The 17390-nt window shown below is 39.2% G+C and overlaps 2 long non-coding RNA genes across 2 annotated transcripts; both read left to right on the forward strand.

Moving 5' to 3' along the window:
* Positions 1–5267: 5267 nt before the first annotated feature.
* Positions 5268–5572, forward strand: LOC106959498 (uncharacterized). Its single transcript, XR_001427367.1, has 2 exons — positions 5268–5351; positions 5540–5572. It is a non-coding gene; the product is annotated as an uncharacterized LOC106959498 (long non-coding RNA).
* A 7770-nt stretch (positions 5573–13342) lies between these two features.
* On the forward strand, positions 13343–16067 carry LOC106959497 (uncharacterized). The gene is made up of 2 exons (XR_001427366.1): positions 13343–14520; positions 14839–16067. It is a non-coding gene; the product is annotated as an uncharacterized LOC106959497 (long non-coding RNA).
* The last annotated feature ends 1323 nt before the right edge of the window (positions 16068–17390 follow it).

Genomic DNA, 17390 nt, shown 5'->3' on the forward strand with positions numbered 1-17390 from the left:
CTGTTTTATTCCACTTAAACCACTTGTTTTTAGTTGTCGTTTCCATCTGTCCTTGTGTGCAGGTGGATTTGTACCTGTGTGTGTGTCATTCAGAGCCTGAGCAAATTATTCACTTCTAAACACAACATTCCTCCACTCCTCAGTCACACCCAACAAACAGACCAGCCACAATGTGGACTATCATGATCTGAGTGTTAAATAACCTCTCCTTTTGTTCTTCCCCGTGTTTCTCCTCTCTGCTTGCTCTTTCTCTTTCTAACGCACTGGGCTCCTTTGGTGGGGAGGCCTGTTAATCTTAAGCAAACGCCATTAACTGTTTGCTCATATCGCCCAAAGAAAGTATGCTGCAGCCTCCTTTGTCTCCCTATCAGTTGTTTTAAAAAAAAAAAAGGTTTGTGCCGTAACGGCGCGGCCGGTCAGGGCCAGAGGCTTTGATGTGCCGTTTCATGTGACGAATAAACTGAGGTGAAACCCCAAAACCTGACCCTGAAGTTGCAATTTCAGGAGCTGAAGTGGTAAAACTAATTTAAACTACCCTCTTTCCTTAAAATTGAGACTTTACCATGAATTGATTCCTGTAATTATTCCGGGGTGAAATAGTTGTTTGAACCCTATAATTTATTAGGCTAAATGTGCAATTATGGGATGTTAGAGTACAGTTTAATGTTTGTGTGATTGTAGAAAGTCACTATTTGTTGGTGTGTCTGTAAAGATTGATTAAAAGGTGTGCTGCTTTTCTTTTCCCTTTGAAAGAATCGCAACCAACGACACGCGTCATTAATTACCTTGGAGTCTATAAATCAATACAAGGCATTGACGCCATTGAAGCAGCGTAACTGGGACAGGTTTTAATGATAAATGTTTGGAGATTCATTAACAAAATCTGCTCATTTCTCTGACCTGTAGAATTGCACGCAACTTATTACTCGTGCATTTTAAAAAATCGACTAAATAAAAAGGATTTCATTCACCGTTTAAAATGTCAGTTTAAAACCTTACATTTGTTTTTGTTGTTGTTTGTTTTGTTGTGGTTTGTTGAGTCATTGGTAAACGGCCTGTTGATCAAAGTTGAACTCCTTAAATTCTCCATATATTTTGTGTCTCTATTTGTTTAAGAAAACTAACATGGCTCCCCCTGTCACAACTCCAGAAACTAACAACTTCGACTTGAGCAAAAAATATCAATTCATGTGATAAATTACATTTCCAGAAATAATCCACTTTTACCAGTTCTCTTTTCTTTTTTTTTAAATCCTGATGTTTAAAAACAGGAAAATTCTGGCGATTTGGGTGCTAGAAAAGGTTGGTAGGTAAAAGCTTAAACAACAAAAAGCAGGAGCGTTGCACGGTGCACGGAGAGGCGACAGGCCTCAACATGGCCGTCCGGAGCTCAACTCCCGTCCTCGGTTCCCTTTACGCGTGTCTTCAGTCCTGTCTCTCTGCCCACTTCCTGTTTCACGTTACTGTAAAATAAAAGCCACTAGAAACAAATTCCAGGATAATTCAACCAATTAAATATTTAATCGACAGAAGCAAAAGCGGTCCAAACAACACTACACAAACGTAAAAGCTAGAAATGTGATTTAATGTCTCCTTTTCAGTAACAAACATATCCCACCTAACAACGGGTAAAGATGGACAAACTACATGGACGAGCGGTTATAGACGACGGATGGATGGTTTGTTAAAAAAAAACAAAATAAAGGTAAAACCTCTATTCATTTACAGCAAAGAGTCGTTCTCTCTTTTTTGAATGTTAGTTACTTTAATCCTTATAAATGCACAAAATTTTGCAATATTCAGAAAAATTGTATAGCAATTTTTTTAACCCTTTCATGTATGAATTATAATCTTTTGTGTCAGGATATTTTTCGTTTTTTTATTTTCTTGAGGAGTAAAAAAAAGGAAAAAAATTTACACTTTTTTTTTTTTTTTAGGTGATCAATTGTATTTTGTCCAAATACAAAGTTCTTATTTGAAAAATACATCAGTAGTATTGTTCTTTATGGGTTATCTGATCATTTCTTTACCTGCAAGAGTCGTCTACAGTAGAAGGAGGGACCGGGTCAGTCGGCATGCTTTTTTTGTCTGTCGGCCATATTGGATTTAACAAAAATAATTTCTTGCATTTGCAGCTGATGGCCAGTAGTTGATAGTGTATTTTATGATGCATTAGTGTCCACTTCAGTGGTCTCTGACCATTTACAACTTAAAAATCCACAAGATGATGACTTTTAGATAGCTGCCCACTGTAGTGACCACTAGTCAGTGTTTTGCTGTAAATTACAAGGAGATTGTAGATTTTCCTTTATCACGTCACATATTTTTTTAGGTGTATTACTCAGGTTTAAAGTCATGGTCATCTTTGAATATCTTTACTAGTTTATGTATTGTAGCAACGTTTACTCTTCCTTACTGCTTGCAAACACATCAGAACAACTTAGCAACTCCTTACCTACACTGACGGCTAAAGGAGGGTTTTCAGTGTCTGCAGCGTTCGCATCGACCTCATCTCGCTGTACAATTCGCAGCTTTTATGTTCCCAAACGCACACAAACACATGCACACCTCTGCACGCCTCCACATCATCCCATTTCTCCGTCAAAGGCCTCGTCCGTCGTATTTACAGAGCAGAACAAGCAACCCCGCTGAACGTCACTTGACATTCAGGGATAAGAGACAGACGGTCCGATAGCTGAGTGACAGGTGGGTACAAAGGAAGGGAGGAAAGCTGCATTGTTAGAGGGAAACGCGAGGGGATATCTGTCTGGTTTCCATGTAAATACTGGATTATTTTATAATTTGCATCATTGTGCGCTCTGCAAACACTGAGACCGATTTCATATGGACGAGACTGTTAACTTTTCTAACTTACAATCCAATCCATGAAAGGTTGACCTCTCGGTGAATACATTGACTTACGGGAGACATAACAACATAACTCCATAACTAAACAGACACTGAGAGGCTATTAAATGTGTCCATGACGGAGAAAAGCCAAGGACTGATTAGACGGATGAAATGCAACCAGACGACACCGACTTATTTAAGCGAGTCGTTTGAAATCACGCTCTGTGAGAGTAGCTGGTGGGAAATGCTTTGTCAGAGCTGATTGTTTTCAACACCATGCATGTCATTTGTGATATTTAAACGTAGAATATTCTTTCGCTTTGTATTCACATCGCAGGTGGAGTTTGTTTTCCAGATTGTGCTTGTGTTTCACACTTATAAGCATAACTTGTGTTTTACTCTTGTCCGAATAACTTCACTAGGAACTTTTAGAAGACGTGTTTTTTTTCTCTCTCTCTCTAAAAATAAAATAAGCTGGACAAAAATAGATTCTCGGTGCAGTTTTGAAAGATTTGGGCTTCACGCAGTTCCTGGCAGAAGCATTTCTCTTTATGTCCACAAACTTCTGTGCGTTTAGCAGTTGTTTTGTGTGATATAATGTGAATTAAAGCATAAAGGTTGGGAGGCCGTAGAGTGATTCACGAAGTTGGAAATTGGGCTGCAGAGACTCATAATTACAGCTGCAAATCTTTCAATTCACCTACCAACTTTGATCATTCTACTTTTAAGATCAGACCGATTGGTGGGATGGAAACAGATCAAGTTTTGCATAGATTACCTCCTGGACTTCAGTTTGGACTTTAACTGGGCCATTTCAATACATCTGTTTTGTAGCATCTTTCTGGCCTTTTACTGGAATTATCCTATACTTAGCTCCACTCATTTTCCAAATATTTCTGACCAGCTCTCCTGACACTGCTGAAGAAAAGCATCCCTGCAGCATCGTGCTGCCACACCCGTGTTTAACTGGATGTGGGGCGTCCAGGCTGACATGATTGTTAGTTTTCCACTACACAGAGATTTGCATACAGACCTAAAGGTTCATCTGACAGGAACGCCTTCCTCACCTTTTCCTTTCGTCCCTAAATTGCTTTTTAATAACTGTTTGTCAACAATGACTTAGCGTTCTTCCAGATTTGAGATCAGATTTGCGGAGTCCTGAGCCGATATCTCCTCTCAGCGGCGTCTCTCACCTGAGCTGTGGAGCGCTGCAGCTCCTCCAGCGTCGCCGCAGGACTTCCTGCTGCTTCTCTGATCAACGCGTCAATTCGTTTAGGCGTTCTTGGCAGATTTGGCCGTTCCATTTTCAAGAAGTTCCCTCTTTGCATTTTCAGATGTTGCATTGATCGACTTTACCCTGATCTGTCTGATGTGTTTCACTAAATGTGAATACGTTCAAGTGGCATTTCCTGCTTTTAAGGTGCTGTAGACATTATATTTTATTTCCAATGAATCAGGAATTGCATAACAAAGCTCTTACACAGAAAGGGTGATTGCTAGAAGCTTAGATGTAATTTGAATCAACTTCTGAAGACTAATTTATTTTGTAGCTAACCTGTTAAGTGACTAATTAAAGTCTATTCTCTGAGCCAGTGTAAGGATGGTTTTGACAAAATGTCATGTTTATTGCTTGGTGAGTATATTTTGTTTTTATAGCGCAAAGCACTTTGACATGCTTTGTTGCTAAAATGTGCTGTCCAAATGAACTTGACTTGATTTCATCAGCTGTAAACTTAACTGAATATTATCAGGCCTTTTGTTACCAAGACAACAATACTTCATTCAAAAGGAGAATCTGGATGTTTTCATTTTAATTTAAGATCCTTTTACATTTAACCCACAAACAGTTGTGTTAAGATTTTTGACAAATATTTTTGCAGGCTGTTCATTTCTTCAGGTCTTAAAGAAAGGGGGAAAAAAACAACTAACATACCAAATTAGGTCAATATCTTTAAGATATTTATTAAGGATGAAAAAAATGTGTAAGTCAGACCACAAAAAAAAAGAAAAAAGAAAAAGCACTCTTCTCGAGATGTTTGATCTCCATTTTCCTGAGATTGTGCTAAGTTGATGCCGCAGCCACATCCCCATTACTCCGGGGATTTCGGTGACCCGGGTGAGTAATGGCAGCAGTGCATTAGGAGAGAAAGGGAGAGAGATGTGTGATAGCCTGAGTTGTGAGTCAACATCAGAGGCCACAGGCTGACCCCACGGGGGATTACACACTCTGATTTAAGAGCATCCCTCTCCAGCTCCTCTCCTCGCCGCAGCTACCTCCTCGGCACATACAACACCCACATGATGCAGCATAATGTCCCAGATCGCATGCACTCTCTCTTATCTCACACACACACACACACACAGAGAGCTGTGTGGTTCGTTCTCGTTATACCCTTATTCTTAGTCCCGCTCCATCTTCTACTACAGGGCCGGAGCAGAGTGGGATCATATCAGGGTTCGTTTCCTGAGAAAGAGGGAGAGAGATCAGAGCCCCTGCCGTGGTAAGTAAATACAGCCTAATGGCCTCTGATTAATTCTACATTGCTCTCATCGGGCCAGTAAAAAGAGATGTAATGACCTGCATCTCTCTCCCTCTCCTTCCTTCTCCCTCACTCTCCCCCACCCACCCCCTTCCTCCCGCCTCCCCCTCTTCTCTCTTTCTTTCTCAATTTCTCCCTCATTTGCTCAGCTTTTGATTATGAATTAAAAGGGATTGCAAATGGTATGCTGTCGGTTGGCCCCCTGATTGCCATATTTGATTAAGAAATGTCAGTGTGCATGTTTCCCATGCCCGTCTTTTCTTAGCCTTTCTGGTCGGTGTAACATTCACACATCCGCCAGAAACACAATAGCGAACTCAAGATTGAGCAAACTTGCTCTAATCAAACACATTCTTCCGTCTCCAATTTCTCTTTCTTTGCCTCTCTTCACTCTCTCTCTCTCTTTTCAACACTCGCCGTGTTTTTTTTTTTTTTTTTTTTTGCAGCTTTGTGACACGCCAACAAGGGAGAAATCACAGACAATTAAAGAATATTGAAAAAGGCAGGTAGGGAACAGACAAACTATGGGAACAGGTTTTAAATATCCACATTGTGGGGTTTTGTTTTTTGTTTTTTTTGGGGGGGGGGAAATGGTTAATCTGTTACCGTGTAATGTAGTCGCTAAAGTTATACAGTGAGATTCTGATTAGCGGCTTCCCTTAAACTACATCAGACATTATATTTATATGTTACCTGGGATCCATGGCAGCCTGGGAAGAAAAATGCAATCTGCTGGTTTAAGAATATGTTCTTGAGCGGCAAGATTTTTCTCTTCAATGATTTTTTGCTGGTTAACAAAATGGAGGCCTTCAGCCATTCTGGGTACAAATAGAAATTCACTGAGAAATCAGCCGGTCACTTTAAGCTAAGTGTTTTAAAATGATTAAATAATTTGTAATATCTGCGTATTATTAGACTCGCCTTTTCTTCGCACACAGTGTGACGTCACCTCTGTGCCTGACATGGCTCATAACAGACAACAGGAAGATATTTTTATGCTTCCAATAAACAAATCAAATAACGATTTAACATATAATAATAAATCAGAGATCTATAATGTTTTACTATTCAGCTGGATGAACACTAAATCCAATTTGTTCACAACTCTGATCTCTTGATATGATTGCAAACTGATCGTTTTTGACTGCAGCACAAACACAAAGAGCGTGAGTTGTTGACGTAATATATTGGTTTTTTTGTCTCGGTAAAAGGATTTCCTTTGTGTTAATAAGAGTTTCATCGCTGTGCTCCAACTCTAAAACAATGTGGTTTGTCAGCACAAACCGAGATCTGAAACGTTTCTGCTGCAGTGGAAATCTTTGGCCGTGACGACAGACGTGTGAGGATTTCTCCTGGTGAAATTCAGCGTCGAGGTCTTTGATCTCATTTTCCACCGACATGAGCAGAACACATGGCAGCGCTCGTTCCCATCCCACGCCGGCACAACAAAACGTACCATTGCAAACACTTTGAGACAAATGCGTCCATTGGGAATCCTGGAAAGGTGAGGAGAAATAGATAACATGCAGTAAACAACAAAACAAAACAAATGCATAGTTGAAACCTTTAAGATACTCTGCACTGCGTCTTTACCCTTTTTATCGCCTCATGCAAGTAAATCAGACTTAAAATTTCAAGATGTAGGTCAGGTGAGATGATCAAAATGATTTCTGCTCCATTCCTTTCTTCAGATTTAGAGCTTTGCATGGAGTAAGGTTACCTTCTCTTGCACTGATGATGATGATGTTGCATCTTTTTAAATTGCAAAATTTGACTTCATTAGAATCAGATTTGAATGTATGTGGAGGAAAAACATCAAGCTCACATCGTCGTTGGGTGAAGTCGTGAAAAACCTTTGACAAAATCGGACGAAAAATTGAGAAGAGAATAGTGTCCACCTGACTGGAGCATCAACCTTCATGTCTTTGAATGGCCCAGTCAAAGTCCAGATCTAAATCCACATGACAATCTGTAGTAAAAAATGAAAGGTGTTGTTTTCAATCACCTTCCATCCAATCTGCTTGAACTTAATCTATCTTATATAAAAAAAAAATGTGCAAACAGTTTAGTGTCTCAGTGGGAACAGCTGTACCGGCTCACAATTTATTTAAAATATGAAAACTATAAAATAAAACTCCTCAAAGCACTGAAACTTGAAATCAACGGTGAATCTGAGAGTTCGAGCTTCATGCAGCCGATCTGTGAATATGATCAGCTGTTTTTACTTTTTTGTCTACCTTTAAGATCGGTTTAGATTCTTTGGAGAACCTTAAATAATCTGACATTTTTATGCTTCGTTTTCGGTGTAAACATGTTTTCCAACTTCGATTTTGTTCCTGTGTTCATCTCATTACCTATTTTCTGATTTCCCTCTCAGCTTAGACGCCTCCAGACTGGAGCGTTTCTCTCCTGGCCTCTAACATCTCCTGTGGAGGTCGTCTGGTCTGGCCCTGATGCACACGTCTTCCACGCACAGCTTTCACAGTCACACCGACTCAGTCCGTGTCGCCTGCATGCATAAACTTACATATATTTAAGTGAAATGTGCATTCAGTGCAATGTGTCTATTAATCCACGCCTGTGTCCCTGTAGCCACATTTGCGCATGCATGACCATGTGAACAAATGCACTTTTTTGTGTGTGAAGAACGTGTGTGTGTGTGTGTGCGCGCGCGTGCGTGTGATAATGGGCCGCGTCCATCAGCACACAGAGCACGAGGCCTCCGTATCGGGCTGGAGACACTTAATGCCTGTCACAGGGTTAGATCAAGTGTGCACAAACGAGAATTGATTCCTTTGAAAAACAGAATCCAACCAAGGACAGTTTTCCCATTTGCCAAGGTGTACGAATGAGTGAAGAGTGGAGGAAGAAAATGGGAAAAAGAGAGATAGAGAGAGAGAGAAAAAGGGTGAAGGAGAGAAATCTGTTGATCTTTTGAGATGAAAAGCTCTACTTTCCCGAGCCGCAAAATGAAATGGTGGGCATGAAGTCCAAGGATGTAGGAGGAGGAGGTTTTGCTTCGCCTCTTTTGTCGTCCTCCCGTCTGTCCGTTTCAGCAGAGATGGAGGAGAAGGTGACCACATATCAACCTTTTTTTTTTTAATATATGCTGGCAAGAAATCAGCTTCCTCTCAGACCACCGAAGACGCAAATCCATAAGCTCTCAATGCTCCTTTCTCACATTATTCCGTTTACAATACAAAACTTGAATGTGGAATTTTATTAAACACTTTGTCGTGTGGAAAGAAATTGGTATTTAACCACGTCGACGTGGTTAAATACGTTAAATACATTCCCATTTGTAATGCACTTCTTTAGGACATAAGTCACGTAGAAAGTGTGATTTGCATCACTAAGCTGCACACAATAACTGCACTTAAAATACATGAATATAAAATATATTTTTTAAGAGAAATGGAGAAAACTATATATATTAAAAAAATCCAGACAATACAGACAGTTGTGTAGGTTTTTAAACATCATGTACGGGAATTTCTTTGGGACGGCGATAAATCACAATTTTTATCACGACAAACTTTTATCACTGAATCATAAACGATACGATAAATGTCGACCCCGTGTCCTCTGATTATTACCTTCTTCTAGTTTGAGATTAGACAACTTAGACACCATTTCTTAATTAGGTAATTTTCAGAGACAAACAGTGGCACTGAATCCTGTTTGTTGGTAAACTTTATTTAACCAGAAAGCGAAAAAACTTACTGAGATAAAATAATAATAATAATAATTAATAATCTCATTTACAAAAATAATTATAATAATCTTATTTTCATGACAGCAAAACAAGATAAAAACAGGACAATTTCAGTTTTGCTTAAGGACAGCAGAGTAAAACTTGTGCTTTTTGCTGATCTGTCTAATAAATTGAAGCTGTCGCATTATTTAATATGATTAACTCAATACATTTTTATCTTTTTGTATTATCGAATATGCCAAAGTGTGTAAAAGTTCAATCTGTGGGAATACTTTTACAAGGCACTGGGTATAACTTCCTGAGTCTTTGGGTCAACACGTAGAAGCAGAGAAGGACAGCACAGGTTCCACTGCGCTTTTTTTTTTTTTTTTGGCAGGTGGCCCCTTTCGCATTATATTCTTGACTTGCCTCCAGGAGGGCCTAATGACCCTCCCCTAGGAGGGGGAAATAGTGGAGGAAGAAGTGGGGGGAGTGAGGGTGCGCAGTGCAAAGACGCGCCCTAAAAACCACGGAGGAGCCGGCCAGGAAGAGAGAGAGAGAGAGAGAGAGCGTACCATGTCCCCCACTAGAGAGACAAGCGAGAAGGAGCTCTTTTTCTCAAGACTCTTCATGTGCCCATCTCCCTCTCACTTCAACCTCTCTCTTCTTCTCCGAGTCACTTCTCCACCTCCACCCATCTTCCCGTTTCTTACTCCCCTGCCCTCCGGAGCAGGTTGGTAATTGTCCCGCGCAGCAGCACGGTTTTCCATTAACTTAAGTATGTACAAGGAGCCGATCTCTAACTGAGCTAAATGTGGATTTAGTTGTGCTTTCTAGCTCCATCACAGGGAGGAAGTGGGGTCCTCGGGGGGCGGGGGTGGAGGGGGAAGCGCGGTGCACGTCGAAATTCCCCAAGAATTTCCCAACAGGTTTATTAGCCACATCCAAAACAAACCCAGAGCCCACACCCATCTACGCCTTCTTTTCCTGAAAGATGGGGAGCGGATCCATAAACAAAATCAGAGGGTACAGTAAGGTCCCTAATCAAGGCAATCAGGGCTGTTTTCAGTGGTGTACAGCACAGCCGCAGCGATGGCCTCATCTTTGTCTGCACTTTAATTACTTGCTTTTGCGTTTTGATGGAGGGGGGTGACGGGGTGATTGTGCCTTATCACCTATCTCCAAGGATAAAAGACTACCCAATTACTTTGTTTGGATGCTAATGATTGCATTTCATTAGTAGCCGCTCTTAGCCCTCCTCACCCAGTAAATGAATGAATATGCAGTAATTTCAATTATTGAAATTATGAAAATTGCTTTTAAAAAGACGGCACGGGTATCATCAGCTTTCCACTGTGACATAATGCCATTTTAATTTCTATAATAGTTTTAATTGTCAGTGTGCCCGCTGTGCATTAATCATTTAATTGTATTGTCTTTTTCCGCGCCAAACACCTACACGCCCCCCGAACACCCACTCGCTTTCCCGCCCCGGCTTTGAAAATACAAATCCCAATCAGCAGCACTACCATCTTGAGAGTGATGAGCCACGGAGAAGACAAAACTAAGTTGATTCGAAGTTCGGCGATGGCGGCCAAAAGTTCTTCTTTGTTGGAGGGGAATGGAGATCTGAACATGTGACCTTGGAGATCCCTGACATTCCTGCTGAGGACTTCATAAGGAAATGAAAGAAGCTAAAAAAAAGAGAAAAAAAAAGGTAATTAATGAAAACATGAGACGGTTGTTTTAGTTCAGACTTCAATTGCAAATTGATTCTAACGTAAAGGTTGGATATAATTTAAGATAAAATATTAACTTGAACATTCATTGTTGGAAAAAAAAATGCTAAAAGAAACTTTCTTTTTATCTCAGAAAATAAATAACATCTATTTATTTTATTTTTATTTGTCTAAAAATATATTTTAATAGATACAAATTCACCATAACAAGAATTAGTATCATAAACAGGGCAGACGACTCCAAAGAAAACTGTAAAAGAAATGTAAATATTTGGCAACAATTAGCAGAAGTTTTGTCTACGTACATTTTAATTAATACTTTTAAACCAAAGTTGTGTAAGTTTAGCAGCTCAAAGTGAATTAATTAGTTAAATTTCATGGAATTTTTAAAATTTACTTAAACTTAAATGTTCAGATCATTTAACTCCATATTGTCAATCATTATAAGTAGAGTCAAAGTTATGTTTTGTGTTTTAAGACTTTAAGGACAACAGGCAGACGATTTATATTTCAATATTCAAACAGAAGTACAAAACATCTGCTTGATCACCAGTTAATAAAAACAAGACGGTAGTATGTGTATAAAATATCTTATTAGTCATCTTCTAAACATACATTATCATCCGTAAGCTGGGATGAATCAATACCAGCTGGCCGTAGTCATTTGTGCGTGCAAACAAAAAGTACAGGTTCAGAGAACAGACCTGTTGTTCAGTCATAAAGTGTCACAGAAACCTTAATAAACATTTAAAAATGTTTTTAAATCCATTTTAAAATCCATGGCAGCCTCAGGATGAAGAAGTCTAGCTGGCGGGAAAGTTTGACCAGAGTTAGCGCTGTCGCTAAGCTAGCTAATGCTGGAAATGTTCAAATCCTGATCCAGTACAGAAACTTTCCGCAAAGTTTATGACAGTTCTCAAGTTCCACTAAGTTAATATATCAATTCGTAACACAACCTAAATAGAAATGGTTGTGTGCACCATTCTCTAGTGCACACCATAAACAAGGCTAACATTCAACCAAACCAACACATTCAGCTAAATGCTAATCAAAATCTTCAGGTCAGATTTGTTGTTAGAGAAAATAATTGATCTTAGATTCAAACCATTGCTGAACATTACATTACATGCAATGTATTTAAATTTTAAAAATTGCAATTGCTAATATTATCACCCTCCTAAATTCACTTTTACAGAGTTTTTCTAGTTCCACTGAACAATATTATGTTAACTCCTTTGTTAGCAGGCAGTGAGAGTGCTATTTATCAGAAGATACTGTTTTAAGGAAGTGGAGTCCAGCTTTCTTAAATGGTGGTGTATAAAGATAAAACTTTATACACAATCCGTCTCTTTTAGTGCATGGATTTTCTACTTAGTTATAACTAAGTAGTTAAGTAGTTTCATTTTCACCTGCCGTCGTAGAAGCATTTAAATATGAAAACCTAAGTTAAGTGCATCCAGCAATCACCCAAATGGTTATTATGACACTTTCTTGTCTGCTGTGCGTTTCTGAACTGTGAGCTAAAGCATAATTACAGGCAAAATAATAAACAACAACCATGAGAAGAAGCTCTCAATTGTCTCCTGAAGGGGTAGAAGCACAAGCAGCTTCTACAAAAATGAATACATTGCCAAGTTTTTTTTTTTTCTTTTTTAGTCCCAAATCATTTTTCTTAAACTCGTGTCGTGAAAATCAGCTCAAACGCCTCAGCGGTGAACTTCAGAAGGCGAAACCGACAGCTGGGACATTCTCGGTTTTCAATGATATTTCTGCCGGTGTGTTTTGAAAAGAGTAAAATTGTGAGTTAAGGGTGACATAAGTACAAACACACGACAGTGTTTTTAAGATTTCACTTGGATGGAAAGTAGTCCAGTAGAAATCAAGATGACATAAGACATACATCAAAATGGTAATTGTGTTAGAAATCTTGGTAACACTTTATTTGAAGGGGGTTGAATAAGACTGACATGACACTGTCATAAACATGAATAAGTCTTCATGAATATTTATAACTGTTGTCATAAAGCGTCATTCGGTAAATTATGACACTTTTAATTCAAAGTTGACATTCAAAATGTCTTTATGACAACTTGACATTAACCACGAAATCATTACTGTTTAAACTTTACCTTTAATAACATAAAGTTACCTAATTTTTAAAGTGCAATCAGTAATACTTTTATAACAAAGTTATATCAGTAATGATTTCTTGGTTAATGTCAAGTTGTCATAACAAAGACATTTTGAATAATGTCAACTTTGTATTAAAAGTGTCATAATTTACCAAATGACGTTTTATGACAACAGTCATAAATATTCATGAAGGCTTATTCATGTTCATGACAGGTGTTATGTCATGTTTATGACAGTGTCATGTCAGTCTTATTCAACCCCCTTCAAATAAAGTGTTACCGAAATCTTTAACAGACTGTTGCTTAACGCACTGACTGTGTGTGCTGCTGGTTAAAATGGCACTACAGATCCACTTGAGATCAGCCGGTGAGAAAAAACATGACCTTTTCTCCACAAACTTGAAACTGTTTTCTTAAAGTAAAAGTTGGAAGCAAAGATCTAAATATTGTTAATGTGATTTTATTTGTTTTTAGGCAGATAAACCCTGATTTTGCATACATTTTAAGTCTTAAAATGTATGCATCAACCTGAGCTACAGAACCATTCCAGGATGTGTTTTTTCTTCCTAACATTGATACTTTGACAAAAAAGCAATGTCTAAAGTAATTGCTTAAAATATCCAATGTTCACCACAATACACAGAAATACAGTCTTGGTCTCTTGGTCTTTTTTTCGGAAGAACCAGCCTCGACTCCATGCAAGATGGTTAGTAATGGTAGCTAACGCCAACAGCTTAGCGTTAGCTAAGTCCAAATGAAAATCCTCAAAAACATCATGGTGATTTATTCATCCACCCATTGGCTGCATTTTATCACATCATAACTCTTTTTTTCTTCTTGTAACAAACTGAGCTGACATTCGTCGTGAATTAGCTTAGATAGTTTTACACGTTCCACTTCGGTGTCTGTTTCAGGGAGGAAGGTCTTTGGTGGGGCACCAACCCGCTCCGTGTCCCATGTAAATATTCATCAGCTTCTATGTAAACAACCATCCAACGCAAATAGTTTATATTACTCCTGTTTGTGTAAACCGCTGTGACATTTTTCAAACCGGTGTTATAGCAGCTGCTACGGGAGCCTAAGAAGGTCAAGCAGAAGAAAGAAAGCGCCGATATTGTGTGAAGAGAGAATCTAAATGCGACGATAGCAAGTGGAAGCCCGGAAAGTACTCTTAAAAAAAAAAGGGAACGGATTAGCAAAAGACTTACCCTTCTTTGGTTTGAATCACACAATATGACTGTAAAAGAAGCCGATTTTTTTTTATTTTTTCTTTTTTTTTCTATTCTTTGCTCCAGGCCGTGACATTTTGCCAACTTATCACCCTATCGGGGTCAAGAAGTCTCTTGCCACAAACTGAACAAACAAGCTTGCTCTGTTTTATTCAACCACATGAGGATGAAGTCCTTGGTTTACACACCGTCTGCGGCGCACTGAAGGCACCGTGGTCCAAGGCTGGCCTTCGTCCAGTTCCTACACAATTGTGCCACCTTCTGGAGTAAATGGTGAAATATAGCAGGAACAAGGAGGAATTCAGAAGCCACTCAAGCTAAGAGTTTCTTTGTGCCGTAAGTCCCTTCTTTATGTTTCTGTGTTCCTATTGGTTGAATGCAAGAGAGCACAGGGAAGACAAGGTCACCTTTAACCAGATTTTTTATTTTTTTTATTTTGTTAGTCTGTGAGGAAAACTGTCTTTTATGTTGAGAGGAATTTTATACATAAACAGGTGAAGTTGGCAGGTGGATTTTTGAAGGCTGTAAACTTCAGAAAGACGAATCCGGTTTCATTAGCAAATCATTTTTAATTTATACCAGAGAGTATCAGCTCAATATAAATAGTCTAATTAGATTTGTACGGTGGCCTCGGTTGTCCTCCTGTTTTCCCAGGACAGACGTCTTCCCCGTTTCTATTTCATCTCCAGTCTGTCACAGAAAAGGCTGCGGTGTTTGCCTGCATGTTGTTGGTGCACTAGTGAAGCGAGGGTGTACACATGGCTCATATTTGGGAGGCTGGGGGACGAAAAGAGAAGATTGGGGAGTGATTCAATCGCTACACAAATGGATTTGGCTAATAGAGGCAGCCTCTGATCCTGACTGGTACACAGCTGGAGCCTCCCTAATTGGAGAGGGTGAAGAGTGGAGAAGAGAGTGGATGGGGAGAAAGAGAGAATATGGCCCCCGGAGAAAATGCACCTCCGCTGCATCACTGCTGGGCTGACGTGGCTCAGGGCAAACGTTTAAAAAAAAACCCACACGGCTCATCATAACTCATTGTTAATATTCTCGCCCCTGAAAGCAGCTTTGTGTAATCATTTCTGGTATTCTAAATATCTGATGAAGGGTGGTCTAAGAGCAAAAAGTGGCCCACTTCACCGCAGTGAGGACCATTAGAGAAATGCTATAACTATTTATCAGCGCTGAGTACCTCGGCTCTTTTTTTCTAAATTGGAGTCGTCGTAAAATGTGTTTCCCTGAAATAGTTTGAGGTAAAAATGCAAAGCAGGCAGAGCCGAGTGAAATTCCTCCTCCTAAAAGGAGTGAAAGTCAAATTCCTCAAGTTTGCTTCGTTTTTTTGTGACGCAATACTTGTCCCAGATTTATTTCTGCATAGCTTTTGATGTGCCAGTTTGAGTATTTTGGGGTTGAATGTGAATTTGTCCAGTATTTTCCCTCTTTTAGGTAATTATTTTAATGCCGCTGACTCCCATTCATAATGCATTTTTCTGAGTATACTGCTATTGCAGTTTTTTTTTGTTTGTTTGTTTGTTTTTTGTCATTCGTTGATCTTCAAATCGTTTCAGATTTTTCATGATGCGTTGTCCAACGAGGTGAAAATATTTAATCTGCCAAGCATACGGGATGGGAATTAAACAACTTTTAAATGACTTTGCATGAAATGTGAAAATAGTCCAGAGTCAATGGCCATTTTTGAAAAAATATTTCCAAATTTGCATATGTGGAATGGGACAAAACAAAATCTGCCAAATAAGGACTTTGACTGCTAGGACTGGCATTTAAGGAGTTCAACAAACATCTTGAAAATGTATGAATATGTGTTGTGTATGTTGAAATATATAGTGGTACTTATAAAAAAATAAAAACACGATTGTACACAATGTTTCCATGGCAAATGTCTTTTGTTTGCAAAGATAAATCTCAGTGTTTCAGACAGAATAACCTGAAATCATAACTTGCATTTCCCGTGTAAATGACGACCAGCATCCGTGTAAATTATACCCACATGCAGACGTGACGTCAAGTAACTGTTCAATTGGTAACGCTGATATGAGCCACTGTGACAGTTTTAACAAGTTGCTCTAATTTTGGTAGAAGTTTGCTTTGGTCTAGCCTCATTAGCTTCAACCAAACTAACCTGAATATAGTAAATGAAAATACCAAGAGAAATATCTACTCTACAACATACTAACGACTTAGAAGCTTTTAACAGAATCATTTACTTCAAAAGAAACAAACAAACAAAAAAAAAAACGGGGTTATTTTGACAGCTGTAGTAGCTCACTGGAGACAGAGCATACCTTAATTTTTTTTTTTTAGTATTTTTCTTTTAAGCTACATTTTGTAGTCGTGACAACACAGAGGAAAACGTTGGGAAAGCGTCGCACCAAAAGGAACGCGTTTATTTTAAAGAATTCTTTAAATTTGGTGCAGAAAATGTGTTTGGATTTTCTAGGAATGAGACCATTTTATAACGTCGCGCAGGGATCTCGCGACTCTTCCTTTTGCGTAAGGAGTAAATCTGGTGAGATATAAATGAAAGAATGTGTGCGCACGCCGGGAAAGGGGAGAGCGACTGGACAGAGTGCAGAGTGAGAGAGCTCTCGTGTGTGTGTGTGTGTGTGTGTGTATGTGTGTGTGTGTGTTTTAAAAGTAGGAGGTCTCTTCCAATTGCCGCAAAACACAAAGAGCTGCAGAGGGAGACCTCAGCAGGGGGGCTCTTAGCAAGGCCATCAGCTCACAGGGAAAGGGCAGAGGAAGGGCTCACATGCAGGAAACAGCCTGTAAAGGAGACGGATTTCACTCACACGATCTCGCACTTACATCCTCATGAGGACATTTAATTGTCCTTCGTATAAGTCCAGCCAGCCGGTCTATGAAGAGGTTTGATAGAGAACATCGGTGGGCAACCAGTAAGGACTAAGGAAGAAGTGTAGAGAATACGCTAACTAGATGTGCACTCCACGAATATGTCCTGATCTGAAAAGTTGGAAGAAGTGACCTCATTTTGAAAGAGAAGAAGAGAAAAGTCCAATTTTGAAACTGTGGCAAGTATGAAGGGGTCACAGCAAAAATGAGAGAAAAGAAGAGGAAGACTGCATGCAAAACGTGGAAGCTGGTCAGAGTTGATAGGAGCATGGACTGAGCTAAAGAAAAAATAAAACACAAACAGAAATGTGTTGGATGGCTTTAATGTGAAACCA

Source organism: Poecilia latipinna, unplaced genomic scaffold, assembly GCF_001443285.1.
Source record: "Poecilia latipinna isolate Pla-1442-1.1 unplaced genomic scaffold, P_latipinna-1.0 Scaffold1087, whole genome shotgun sequence".
NCBI lineage: Eukaryota > Metazoa > Chordata > Actinopteri > Cyprinodontiformes > Poeciliidae > Poecilia > Poecilia latipinna.